Source organism: Nycticebus coucang, chromosome 7, assembly GCF_027406575.1.
Source record: "Nycticebus coucang isolate mNycCou1 chromosome 7, mNycCou1.pri, whole genome shotgun sequence".
Lineage (NCBI taxonomy): Eukaryota > Metazoa > Chordata > Mammalia > Primates > Lorisidae > Nycticebus > Nycticebus coucang.
This window is the reverse complement of record NC_069786.1, coordinates 64,203,229-64,216,407: the sequence shown is the minus strand read 5'-3', so window position 1 is coordinate 64,216,407 and position 13,179 is coordinate 64,203,229. Positions and strand designations below refer to the sequence as shown.

At 40.8% G+C, this 13,179-nt stretch overlaps 1 protein-coding gene across 3 annotated transcripts in view; it reads left to right on the top strand.

The window, feature by feature from the left end:
* The window catches only part of STK39 (serine/threonine kinase 39), a 298,177-nt gene that overhangs the window by 215,094 nt on the left and 69,904 nt on the right, over positions 1 to 13,179 (top strand). The window lies entirely within an intron of this gene.

Here is a 13,179-nt window from a genome sequence, read left to right as displayed (position 1 = left end):
TCAGCAACCTACCAAGTGCTGAATAACAATGTTATTTTCTGTGCAAGTGTATATGTGCTGTAGTAATTTCACAAAGGTCCGACTTGAGAATTTATAGTGGTTTTGCCCAAGGGTCATCCCGAGTGGACTGTAAATACATTTACTGATGGGCCATTTGTCTGAAATGGATCAAAAGGGGAAATACTAGCTCCATCTCATTCATCACTATAATTGTCTTACAGTACCACCTGTGGAAAGACCAGGGGTAGTGGGATTCTGCTTACAATTCTAACACCTCTTATAATTAGTCCTTTATAGTTTTCTCCTTTGTAGGGTGGATATTTTAAACCTAGTAATCATTTTTCCTTTTAATTTGCTAATACTTAATATAACTTTCCCTGGATTTAATTATACATGTAAATTAGTTGTAAAATTACAGGAATCACAAAATTAAAATAAGGGATGCTTTTCTCTACTTTTAAACTTGCCTTACTCAAGTTTAAAGAATTTATCGTTGTCTGTTCACTTTATAATATTCCATCTATACTGAAGTTCTCTTATGGCTAATTCACTTGGCCAGTGGCACAAATGATGGAAAACTTTTAAGCAAAACATGATTCCTTCTCTGTTCTGAAGCAGCCAAGTGGCTGAGCATGCCTTCAGGTCTTGGCCAGACTTGGAGCTTCCTTTGGAAGTTTCTGAGCCCTGCAACCCATCGCTCAGTTTCCTTCATGTTCATGGCAGAGTGTTACTTCTGCTTCCCACAGATGGTTTAGCTAAAATGAAAGATCTGTGTTTAATCAATACATCGATTTTCAGACTCCTTCAAATACTCCTTGGAGAATGCAGTCATGAAATCGCCCTTTGTAGCACTTGACAAGATACTTCGGGGGCCTCAGGAAGAAGTGTGTATAGGCCATCCATTTCTCCAGGTTCTTTGAGCTCCCTGCATTCATGTAAATCATCAGGAAACAATGCACCTTGGCTGTGGTATTTCAGCTCCCAGCAGAAATGCCGTCACTCGGGTTAAGATTTAATATCGTGCCTTCAGCACCTGGGAGGAAATATTTCCGTCTTTTGTACCATATTGTTGAAGACATTTATATGAAAAAGTTTCTGTCTTCTACGACATAGAATTGAAGGCATTACTCAATGTCCCTTATGAAGGGGTCTCCATAAAAAAATTCTTCTTGAAATTAATGCCAAGCAAAACAAAATCTTCCTTGCATGTTTCTTTTTTAATAAAGTCAGAACTGAACTGTGCAATAGTTTCCCTTTTCTGCCTTAGCTGCTAGCAAATGAAGCTAAATCCATGTTCACCGGGAGTAACAGACATCACAAGTGTGTGGTTACAGCTCTTTCTGTGTCCACTAATTTCTATTAGTTTTATTAACCAAATGTTCAGTTATATGTTTGGTTTAACCTTGAAAGGATTTAACATCTTTTTTGCAAAAAGTAAATAAACCAATAAATAGTTGGCAAACAAAATGACAATTGTCCCTAATAATTAGAGTTCCTAATGGTTTGTGCCTTAAAGCAAAAGCTTCTATTACCTTAAAGATTTCCTCATCCCGGAATGTCGCAGGTGCGTGCAACTTCACCCACCTCCCCGTACACGTCAGCCTGTATAGACACATCTAGCACGATGTGACATGACGTCCAGATCCCAAATGCTCATAAACTAAATCCACGTCCCAGAAGGGCCTTTATGTTTTTGTTCTATAGAACTTAGTACATGTGTGTTGGCTCGGGAACCTTATGCACTAAAGAAAGATTTTGTCATGGAAACATTAAGTCTGAGTTTTCTGCAGTAAAATGCCACAAAGTCTAAACTTTCAGGTGCAAATAATGTTAATGAAAGTTAATCTTATACTGATTTCAAAAAGAGACTTAGACAAAGACTTCAACCTAATAAGCATGCTTAGTATTTTTTCCTGCTACAAAAAAGTGTGCACTTTAACCAGACCATCATGTTTCTTTTCCTATCCATCATATACGTGAATCTGATTTTTATATGATCGCTTTCTCGTTTACCCCAAAGGTAAAAATAAGTTTAGTAAATACAGGGTGGCCGTAAGGTTTGTGTGCAATTTTATAAATTTAAATTGTATCACATTTAAAAAGTAAACATGATAAAGCAGTACGTTTTGAAAATTCTGTATAGTAGGTACATGTTTATTCCTTTAATTACTCTTTACACTTTCCTATATGTTGAAAAGTTCTTCATAATTTTTGAAAAGTATTATATACTGGAGAAAAATAGAATTGACCAGGTTTAGCTTGGAGGGTGGGTAAGGTGGAGGAGAGGAAATGGCCGAGCCCTTCACCTGGCAGGCATAGAGATATTTTAGTGGTTTTTGTCAAAGAAAACACAGTATCTTGGTTTGGATTGCTTCCAGATGAAACCATTTTTTGTAGTCAAGAAAGGCTGTTATGTCTTATATTTTTGTGTGTGATTTACGGGGAGGTGTCAGCGCGGCACTGAGCATCCGAAGTGTCTATATGCAAAGCCACCTGCATGTCAGGTGGGTGTCAACTGTGTCAATCATCTGCAGCCAGACTGCTGCCCTCTGCTGGCTGTGAATTCAGAAGGGCTTCGGGCTGCTACATAGACAGCTAGTGGGAATCACCAGAGTCCCAAGCATCAGGTTCTACTTGTAGACAACTAGTGTGTGAGGCCAAATTCTTTAAGATACATCAAGATACTTTCTTTGAGGAGAACCGTGTGTGTGCGCATGCATGAGTACACACGTGTGTGTGTGTGTGCGCGTATACCACATACATCTGTGACAGTCACTTTCCTTTTTTTTTTTTTTTTTTTGTTAAAGGGAAGAGTGTGACTTTCTGATCTTCCAGATGGTGATCTTGGACTATGTGATGCTGCATGGCTTGATATAGTCTAGAAATCTGGGTGGGTGCCAACTTACATTTTCTAGGCCAAGTGCCCATAGCTAGGTGTGTGGCTGTATAGTGCTGCAAAGAATTTTCACCTATTAGAAGAGTCATTGATCCAAGAGACTTCTGCAGCAAGTCAAATGCATGGGCAAGGGTTGAGGAGGGAAGGGTGGACTTGGGGTTCAGTTATTATTCTCAGCCTCCGAGAGCATATGGCACCTGGTGGATGGAGCTAGATAGATCTAGGAGAGCTCTGATCTCAGGCGGGGCTTGGGGCACAATGCTGATGGGTACAGTAGTGGCTGTCAACCTTCAGAGCCACAGTAAGAGCACTGCTGTTCCTGCTTTCCCACCTTCCTCCCCTTCCTCCTAAAACAGTGGTTCTCAACCTTCCTACTGCCGCGACCCTTTAATACAGCTCCTGTGGGTCATGACCCACAGATTGAGAACCGCTGTCTTTTCTTCTCTAACATGTTCATATAATATTTTTAAAGCATTATAAAATTATAAAAAAATATTTCAATGCACAGGAAAGTGTGAAGAGTAATAAAGTGAATACACGTGTACCTACAATTTTTAAAAATAGTAACCTTATGTCATACTTCAGTGCCGAATACATAAAATTTTAATTTCTGCCATCACATCAGTCATGTAGAACAGCTTCCCATCTGTAATCTGTCTCACTGCATGTGCTAATTCCTTACCAGGTATAGGGGTACATTGGGGAAAAAGCCTTCCTTTTAGGGATTGAACTCCGTCTCAGCCTGCCTGCAGCTTGAGAACTACCAATCTAGAATAAAGTGAATTCCCACGTCCCAGGTTTGGATGTCATTTCTGCCGTTAGTGGCTCCTAGCTTGGGCCTGACACCTGGTAGGTGATCAATAACGATTTATGGAGTATTGAGTGATTAACTAGCTGTGTAATCTTAGGCAAGCCTCTTAATCTCTCTGGCCTCAGCATTTCCACCTGAGGAATGCGAGAAATGGATTAGGTGACCTCTAAGGCCCCTTTTGGTTGTAAAATTATATGATTCTGTGATTGGGCCTTTACTTCAGAGGAAGATTAATTTGACAGGAGCATGAAGGATGACTCACAGTGAAGAGCCCCACACCTTTCTCTGAATTCGTCTGATACTCCCTTCACTACTACTATTTTTTAAGCACTTTAACATTGGGTTTCTCCTGAAGTTTACGTATAGCAGCTGTCATTCTCCGGGAAGATTCTGACCTCTTTAAGGATTGGAACTCTGACTTTTTTCTGTTTCTGTGTATCTCAAAATGTAAGACTATTAACGGCTTCTGTCAGAGCCAGGGAGTTCATACAGTTTCTCACACAGCTCATTTAATCTGTGAGGAAAGCATTATTTCCCCTTTTTTCCTGAACATCACTGCCAGTAAGTGTCTGAACTGCAAATTGATCTCCACTGGCAGGTCTGAGGTGGCATCTCCTCTCCAGTTCTGGAGGCATCCTAGTCAGCTGACTTCAGTAAGGACTCTGCTTGAGGAGGGCCCAGAGCTGAGCATGGACACCTAGGTGGAGGGGTACAGCTGGGGAGAGCCTTCAAAGCAGCCATTCCCTTGGCCAAGGAAGCTGCTCTTTCTCTTCCTGATTCTTTTGGTGCTTTCAACTTATCCATCTATTGCCTCATTTTTTCATGTCTCGTTAAGTCCAACATTTTCTTCCAGGGCTTCGCAGTCATCTGGCAAGGATTATTGTATCCTGAACACCAGCTCCGTCCATCCTTGATGGTCCCTTTTCCTTAACAACAGCATATACGTTTGTGTGTGTGGTGTGTGACACATTCTTTGTTCATTAAATCATTTATTCTCTCCTGTGGCGGATGATGGTGACCTTACCTTGGTCAGCAGCAGTGAAGTTGTAGAGAAATGGATGGTGAGAACTCTTACGGAGGTGCAACCCACAGGTCTTAGGAACTGGCATGTAAAACACCATGTACTGTCTTACAGGGCGAAGGAGGTGAAATGAAAGTGATGGAAAGTGAGGAAAAGTGATGCATCTGTTTCGGACATGCTGAGTTTTTTGTGGCTTTTGGACATTGCATGGATATCACATAGGTAGTTGATCATGAATGTATAGCTCCTGGGTAGTACCTGAGACTGAATTATGGATTTGGAATCCGTCATCCAGGGAAGGAATGAGAAGAGACAGTGGTGGGGGATGGAACATTGGCTTTGGTGAGACAGGCGTGTAGAGGGAAAGGAGTGTTTGGGGGAGCAGAGAAAGGGCTGCAAGAGAACTCAAGAAGGCCAGAAGAAGGTGTGGCACAGAAGGCAAGGGAGAGGCACTTGATAAAGGCAAACTTGTGAATTCCACATTCATTCAGCAAGTAGTGTCTGCAGCCCCGAGGTAGTGTGCTGGATGCACTTACTATCTAGTGCAGGGCTTCTCAACCTTCCTAATGCCACAGCCCTTTAATATAACTCCTGTGAGTCACGACCCACAGGTTGGTTGAGAACCGCTGATCTAGGGAGTAAGGCAGACTAAAGTAGTAACCGTGTGGTTCCATGTGTTACAGAGAGTGGAACTGGAGCCTGGGAGAGCAAATAGGAAGGGGGCTCACCCTTCTGTCCTGGCTTCCCCAGAGACAGTGTGATTAGAGTCAGTCATTGAATGTGACAGGGAACTTCCAAGTAGAGGGGGAGAAGCTGGCTGCCTCAAGATGTTGCAGAGGCAGCCGCCAGGCGCTCTGTTGCATTTGAGGGACCCAGGGGTGGTGGGAGCCAGCAACGCATGCATGGGGGAGTTGGGGGGGATGAGAGTAGGAGACAGGCAGGAGCCAGAGTCAGGTCATGCTAAGGATTTTGAATTTTAAGAATAAGAGGAAGAAAATGGAATGACATGATGAGATTTTCACGTAAGATGATGACCAGCTGCTAGGCAGATTGTGAGCATGAATGTGGAGATTTCCCTCTAACAGCCTCGAAGGACATTCACAGGAGGGCTGAGAGTGCCCTGGGGAGGGATGTGCCCTGGATGGGTAGCATTGATAAAGTTCCAGATTTAGGGATTTGGGGATATGTTCTATACCCTTTCCAAGCCTCAGTTTCTCTGGCTTATAAAATAGTAGTGGATAAAAGCATTCCTTCAAAGGTTGTTTTGAACACAGAACGAGATGACTTAGTTCAACACAAAGCAGTGCCCTGGCAGGTGTGAGTGCTGTTGCCTTAGTCTGTTTTGTGCTGCTATGACAAAATGCCATTGGCTGGGTAGTTTGTAGCGGACAGAATTTTATCAGCTTGTGGTTCTGGAGGCTGGGAGGTCGAAGGTCCAGTCCCCCCACCTGACTAGGCCCTTCCTGCTGTGTCATTGTGTGGTGGAAGGGCAAAGAGAAGGTGAGAGCAAGCGAGAGACTGAAGTCTTAGCCTCAAGCTCTCTTATAGTCGTCATTAATTCATCCCTGAGGGTGGGGTCCTCACGACCTAAACAGCTCCCATTAGGGCCTCCCAGCCTGGTTGTCTTGGGGATTCAGTTTCCAACACATTCTTTTTTGGGGAAATATTCAAACCACAGAAGCTGTGTATTGTTATTTCCTCCCTCTCACAGTTGAAAAAAACAGGTTACAGGAGACCAAACAAGTCTATAGGTATGTGGGCATCCCTGGGAGTTCCCTGGATGCTAACGGCTTCACCTGGATGTGGAATTTCAGGTCAGAATAAGGCAGAGCAGAGCTGTTGTCCGAGTAATCCTCGGCTGTGTAGAGGGAGGGGCTGCTCCTGGGTCCCCAGGAAACACTATCTCTGCCATCTGCACAGATACCCTAGGTGGTACCAACCTCAAAGCTTGGGAAAATAGCTGGCTTTCATCTTCATTTGAGAGCATCCCTGTAGGGGAGGGTACGCAATGCCAGTGACAGTTACTGTTTCTGATGTTCTCTGACAATGAGTGGTCTTTGGACTTCTGTAGCCTTTTAATCACATCTGGTTCTTAGAGTGTGAGCACCCCAATACATTTGTTGGCATGGGCTAAGAGGCATGCCTGTGAAGCTAAAGAATGCAGATAGTTCTGAGCTGGCATTTTGGCTTTGGAGCTCTCCACCAGCAATAACCGTCAGATTGTCCTGACACGCTACATTAAAAGGTGCAGATTAAAAGCTACGTTCTATAAAATACATACTGCAATTGCACCAGCTTTCTATTCCTCTACCATTTGAAAAGGTTACGTGTTGACTTGTGTGTTCCTCGTAACCACCCTCATAGCCAGCTGCCCCTTTTGAGTGTTCCCTGTGTCACCTGAAGATGAATTGAAAGAATAAGAAAAACTTCGTGCATTCTGATCTCTGTCTCTGAACTTCTCACTTTGGATGGACATAGCAAAAAAGATATTTATTGATACTGAACATCAGTTTCATTGTTACTGAGCAGAATTTACCAAAAATAAAAAAAGAAAAATCTGTCTCGAGTTTACAAGTTTATGGGTTGTATTTTCTTTTTTGTTAGGTTCTTGTGGCCTTACTTTTCTTTCCCATGATTAATTTCTCCCCTGCCCTTGGTCTGTGGGTTAATGTATTATTTATATGACACTTCTTAGGAGATCCTTAAAAAGAATATTCAAGTCTTACCATTTCAGAAAACTTTGCCCACAGAAATAGGTTCATGTGTTACTCTTGGCAGAAATTATGTTTTATATTCACTCTCACTAGTGACTGAATCTAGCCTACACATTCATGTCAAAATTTTTAAGTTATCAACAATTAAAACTATGGAATTTTATATGAAATTTTAGATTTCTTCATTGTCTGAACGTCTGAATATTTAGCCACATTGAGCCCACACTCCTGCCTGGCCATTAACTAGCTGGTGTGCAGGAGCATCTTCCTCTTTAGGTGGGGAAGAAGCTTTCCATCTGGCCCCGTCCCGGCCGCTCCCTGATGTTTGACACACTCCCTGCTTTACTCAGAGCGCCTGCAGTGGTCTTACAGACTGCTGGTGAGAGTGCACATTGTTTCAGCTTAAACAAAGGGCAATTTGATGATATCTGTCAAACTGCAAATGCATATATCCTTGGACCAAGCAATTCATTTTTAGAAATTTATTTTTACCCTCACATGAACAAAATGACACAAGAACAAGATTATTTATTATTCTTCTGTTTACACTGGTGAAAGACTGGAAACAATCTTCATAGAATGGGAACTGGTTTGAAAAGGTTATAGTATGCACCAGAAAACGACGTGGCTATCGGAAAAAGAAGGCCAAAAGTCTCCATGAGCGAATATGGAGAAATTCTAAGATATTAAGTTGAGAGAAAGGCAAGGAAAAGAACAGGGGTTATATTAAATATAGTACAGAAGAACCTCTGTAAATTGACCGCCCAAGGGACTCTAACAAAGTGGTCAGCATATAGAGGTGGACAGCCTAAGGAACTAGGTCTAGTGTACTGATAGGTACATGTGGTACATGTCTGGTCTATGAAAATTAGGTCAACTGAAGGCAGTGGTCAGTGTAGGGAGGTGGTCAGCTAGGGAGGTTCTGCTGAATATGCATAAAACATCTCAGGAAGTATGCACAAAAATCCTAAAACATTGATTGATTGCCTCTAGAAGGGGAACCAAATACCCTGTTTCCCCGAAAATAAGACATCCTCCGAAAATAAGACCTACTTACAGGAAAGATAAGACGTCCCCTGAAAATAAGACCTAGTGCATCTTTGGGAGTACACCTTAAAATAAGACACTGTCTTATTGATTGATTGCTGGAATCAAACTGTCTTATTTTTGGGGAAACAGGGTAGTTGGGTGACAAGAGTGGGAGGCCTAATGGTCATGGAATATCTTACTGTACCTTTTGATTTTTAAACTGTATGATTATATAACCTATTTTAAAAAATAAATTTCCTACCTGAGCCCTGTAGGCATTTGCATTTTCAATGAGCAATAGGGGTTGCACCGTAGCCAATTTGAGAGTTTTCATTTGAGGGTTAAAGGTGTTTTTAATAAGAGTTATCAAAGGCAGCCTGGGTGTTGAAATCATTACTCTCAAGTTTTTATCGTTTCCCCTGTGAAGTTGCATAGTCTTAAGTCTCTGGCCTTAAATCATACCTATTTTCGGCTTCCCTGAAATCAGAATGTCCTGTGCCATATCAATTAAAGTAAATGTACTTTCAATTAAAGATGTTAAGTATGAGTCTGAAAAGATTAATTCTTTATAAAAGGATGACCTTCACTAGTTATATCCAATTAGGCATTTTTCCAGCTATATTTCATCTCGATGGGACAAGTCTACTACTCACAATCAATCACTGTGATCTTTCCAAAGGTGAGTATTTTAGGTTCAGAGTCATTAAAGAATGACTTGACTATGCACCTTCCATAACTCGAACCACAGTTGATGCAGGTAGAGATTATGGGTGTTGGATATTACTTTTTTATTACTAATATTTAAAGCACCAGGATATACATGATGATAGTCTGGGCACAGAACTTCCACCTCTCTTTTCACGTTCATTCTTTTGGTCAGTCTTGTAGTCTTGTTTAAATCAAAGAGAGAGAAGGAACAATGACACAACTTCATGTTCAATCAATTTTCTGTTTTCTCCTTCCTGTCATTCTATTATTAAATACATGATAAATATTTGCTTTCCTCATGACTTGTTTTTATTGGGACTACTTTGCATCTAATTTAATCTTTGCCCCTATATGGTATGGAAAACCAAGACTAGTAAAGAAGTAAATGCTTGGTGGTCATTTGATGGTAACATGCAGAATCTCGGGAAATAGTGTTGTTTTTTCTTAAAAGTTAAAGGAATCAAGCATTTCTATTTCTGTTAGGCATTTCCAATATTGAATTTTTGGTCCTTACTCTGCCACTCATTAAATTTGTAAACTTGGAAAAGCCATTGAACAGAGGCATCAAAAAATGGAAAGCAAGTATTACCTCTTTGTCTATCTCAAAGATTGATTGCTGGAATCAAACGAGATTGTGTGTGTGCGCGCACGTGTGCATGCACATGCCAAAGAATGTATACACATTTTAAGAAAGGAATTATTAAAATTGTGATACTCAGTGTATATCATTTGTTATCTTGCATCTCTTATAATTGCAGAAGTCAAATGTGAGTTGAGTATTACAATGTTAATGCAGTTTTTTCCTGTCTTAAAATGGGTGCACATTTTTTGGCATTTGTGTTACTTAAAGTATGATCTAGTAACTTCAAGGGTCTTTATGACCTTTTCAGATACAAGTGAAAACTGTACTTATAATATGAAGAAATTATTTGCCCTTTTCTTTTTTTTTCCTTTTTCTTTTTTTATTAAGTCTTATGTACATAGATCATAAATACATTTATGCTATTTTCAATGTGTTGATTATTTGTAAAAATTGGAGTGCTTATGTCATACTAATCAACATAGCTTTCACCTCATTTGCCCAGTTATAGCACTAGGACATTTGTGTTCCACACATGATAGAACCAACTTGTACTTGCAATGTGCTCCATAGCTGTGATCCCCCTATGGTCCCCTACTATCCATCCCACCTCCTCCCCAGCCCTCTCCCTCTCCTTCATCCTAAGCTGAAATTGTGTTTCATTTTTCATATGCAAGTGTGGTATTTGCCCTTTTCACTTTCATTCTTACATACATGCTCAGAGGAGTTTGTCAGTGGCTGGGCACATGACATTTGATGTTGCAAAAGATTGCAGAAGCAAGTATGAGAATCCAGATATTTTAAACCAGATCCTATACAGGCTTACAAACATGTAAAACAGTGCACTCTTTTCATTGATTAATTTTTATTTGGGAGAGGAAAGTAATTTTTCATAAGAAAATTTTTACATTAACATTTGGGCTAATTATTGTCATCTTCAAATGAATAAATATTTTTTAAATTACCAAATTTTTCTTTCTTTCTTTTTTTTTTTGTGAGACAGAGTCTCACTATGTCACCCTCGGTAGAGTGCTGTGATGTCACAGCTCACAGCAACCTCAAACTCTTGGATTTAAGTGTTTCTCTTGCCTCAGCCTCCCAAGTAGCTGGGACTACAGGTGCCCGCCACAACGCCTGGCTATTTTTTTGGTTGTAGTTGTCATTGTTTGGCAGGCCTGGGCAAGGTTTGAACCCACCAGCCTTGGTATATGTGGCTGGCGCCCTACCTGCTGAGCTATGGTGCCGAGACCAGTTTTAATTTATAATACAGTAAATTTTAATAGATATAGTCAGGTGAAGAAAAGCTCTTTGTGGATCCTCAATACTTTTTAATAATAAAAATGGGCCTTAGACCAAAATGTTCAGGAACTATTGATATGTATGAAGGCACTGTAAATGGGTGGTGACATTTATAGTTCAGTAAGAAACTATTGGCTATTTAAACAATGCAGCACACAGAAGGTCCTTCTACTGCAGGCTCTGTTTGTCAGTGGCACACTCCACCCCCAGGATGTGTGGTTCTTTAGTCTGGGTCCAAGATCATCTCTGAACACTCAGATAATTATCTACAATTTCATGTGTAAGTTGTATTCAGAAGCTCCTCCTTATCCATGGGGAATACATTCCCAAACCCTCGAGATAGTACCACGCCCTGTGTACTCTTATGTTTTTTCCTACATACCATTGATAGAGTTTAATTTAAAAACTAGGTACAGTAAAATATTAAAAATACCACCTAACTAAATTAGAATGATTATTGCAGTACACTATAATAAAAGATATATGAATGTGGTCTCTATCTCTTTGTCAAAGCAACTCATCATACTATATACTGTGAGTAATTAAAATCTTGGAAAGTGAAATGGTGGTTCAAGGAGGACCGTTGTATCTCCACGCTCAGGGTTAGGGTCCACAGTTTTCAGATAGAAGGTTCTGAAGGAAGCACAGCTGTAGGGGTTGCTGAAGGCCCCTGGTCCCTTTCTAGCCCCAGGAGGAGCAGTGGTCAATGTCAAAGTGGGAAAACTTGAAGGGAGATGGACAGTTGAAGGTTCCAGGTTCTCATGTCTGGGCACGGGCTTGGGCATCTCTCAAATTCTTGGCCGTTGTCCCAGTTTTGCTTGTGGAAAGGTGTTGGACTTGGGCTGCTTTTGTAGACACTGAGGAGAAAGGTGGGTCCCACATCTCCCGCATCCTTTAGGGCCTCCTGCACTTAGCGTGGCAGTGTGCAGGAGGACATAAAGAACCAGGACTAGGCTATGGACCATGAAGGGCCCAGAGATCAGCTTCGTCATGGTTTGGGAATTGTTCACAGAGACCGGGTGATGTTGTACACAGCTTTAGAGTACCAACACGGGGGTGCTCACGGGATCTGCCCCAACTTTCCCGCCACCTCAGGCTGATCAGACCATTTCTGTCTCTGTCTCAGACACTCTCCATGGCGGAACTAATAGTTGGGTTCTTACAGAAATTACTGGTTCATGTTTCCTGCTGCCCTCGTCCCTTCCCTCCTTCCCTCCCCCCCTCCCTCTTTTTTTGAAACAGAGTCTTACTCTTTTACTCTGGGTGGAGTTCCATTGTATCATCATAGGTCATGGCAACCTCAAAATCTTGGGCTTGAGCCATCTTCTTGCTTCAGCCTCCTAAGTAGCTGGGACTACAGGTGTGCACCACAGTGCTCAGCTAGATTTTCCATTTTTAGCAGGGATGGGGTCTTGTTCTTGGTCAGGCCGGCCTCAAATGCCTGAGCTTAGGTGATCCTCCTGCCTCAGCCTCCCAAAGTGCTAGGATTACAGGCACAAGCCACCATGCCTGGCCCCCTCCTATGGTTTCTTAAGGTGTTTTTTTTTAATTAACTGTGAATCTAGCATCTGTTCACTGTTACCTTTAATATTTTTTGTGTTCTTATAAGAATTTAAACTATTTGAATTATAGCTCACTGGCCTACATCACCATTTTGAAATTAATTTGAATGGAAAGCTTGTGTCCTAGACATTTGTTTCATACGTCCCCAGTGCCATTTAATTTTTTAAATTGCATACATGTATATATTTTACAGTTTAAAGTAAGCATTTTATATTTACTTAAAGTTTAATATATTCAGGGGGCAATTTTGCAGTACTCAGAGGTCCTCTATATTTGCATAACATTTTTTTACTAGTAAAACAAAATGTATAGCTTATTTAAGACATCTTGGTGCATGATTTAATGTAATATAATGCTCTCTCAAACTCTGTTGTTGACATTGTCTTCCCTATTTAGCTTTTAAAAATAATTTAATAGAATACTATTTTCTCTGAAAAATATAGATAATACATTGGATATCATTTAGACTAAATGCTTTTAAAATTTTTAATTATGAAATTATATTTAGGATTATTTAGTACAGATTTTATAAAATGAACATTTTATGTTTGGAATTTT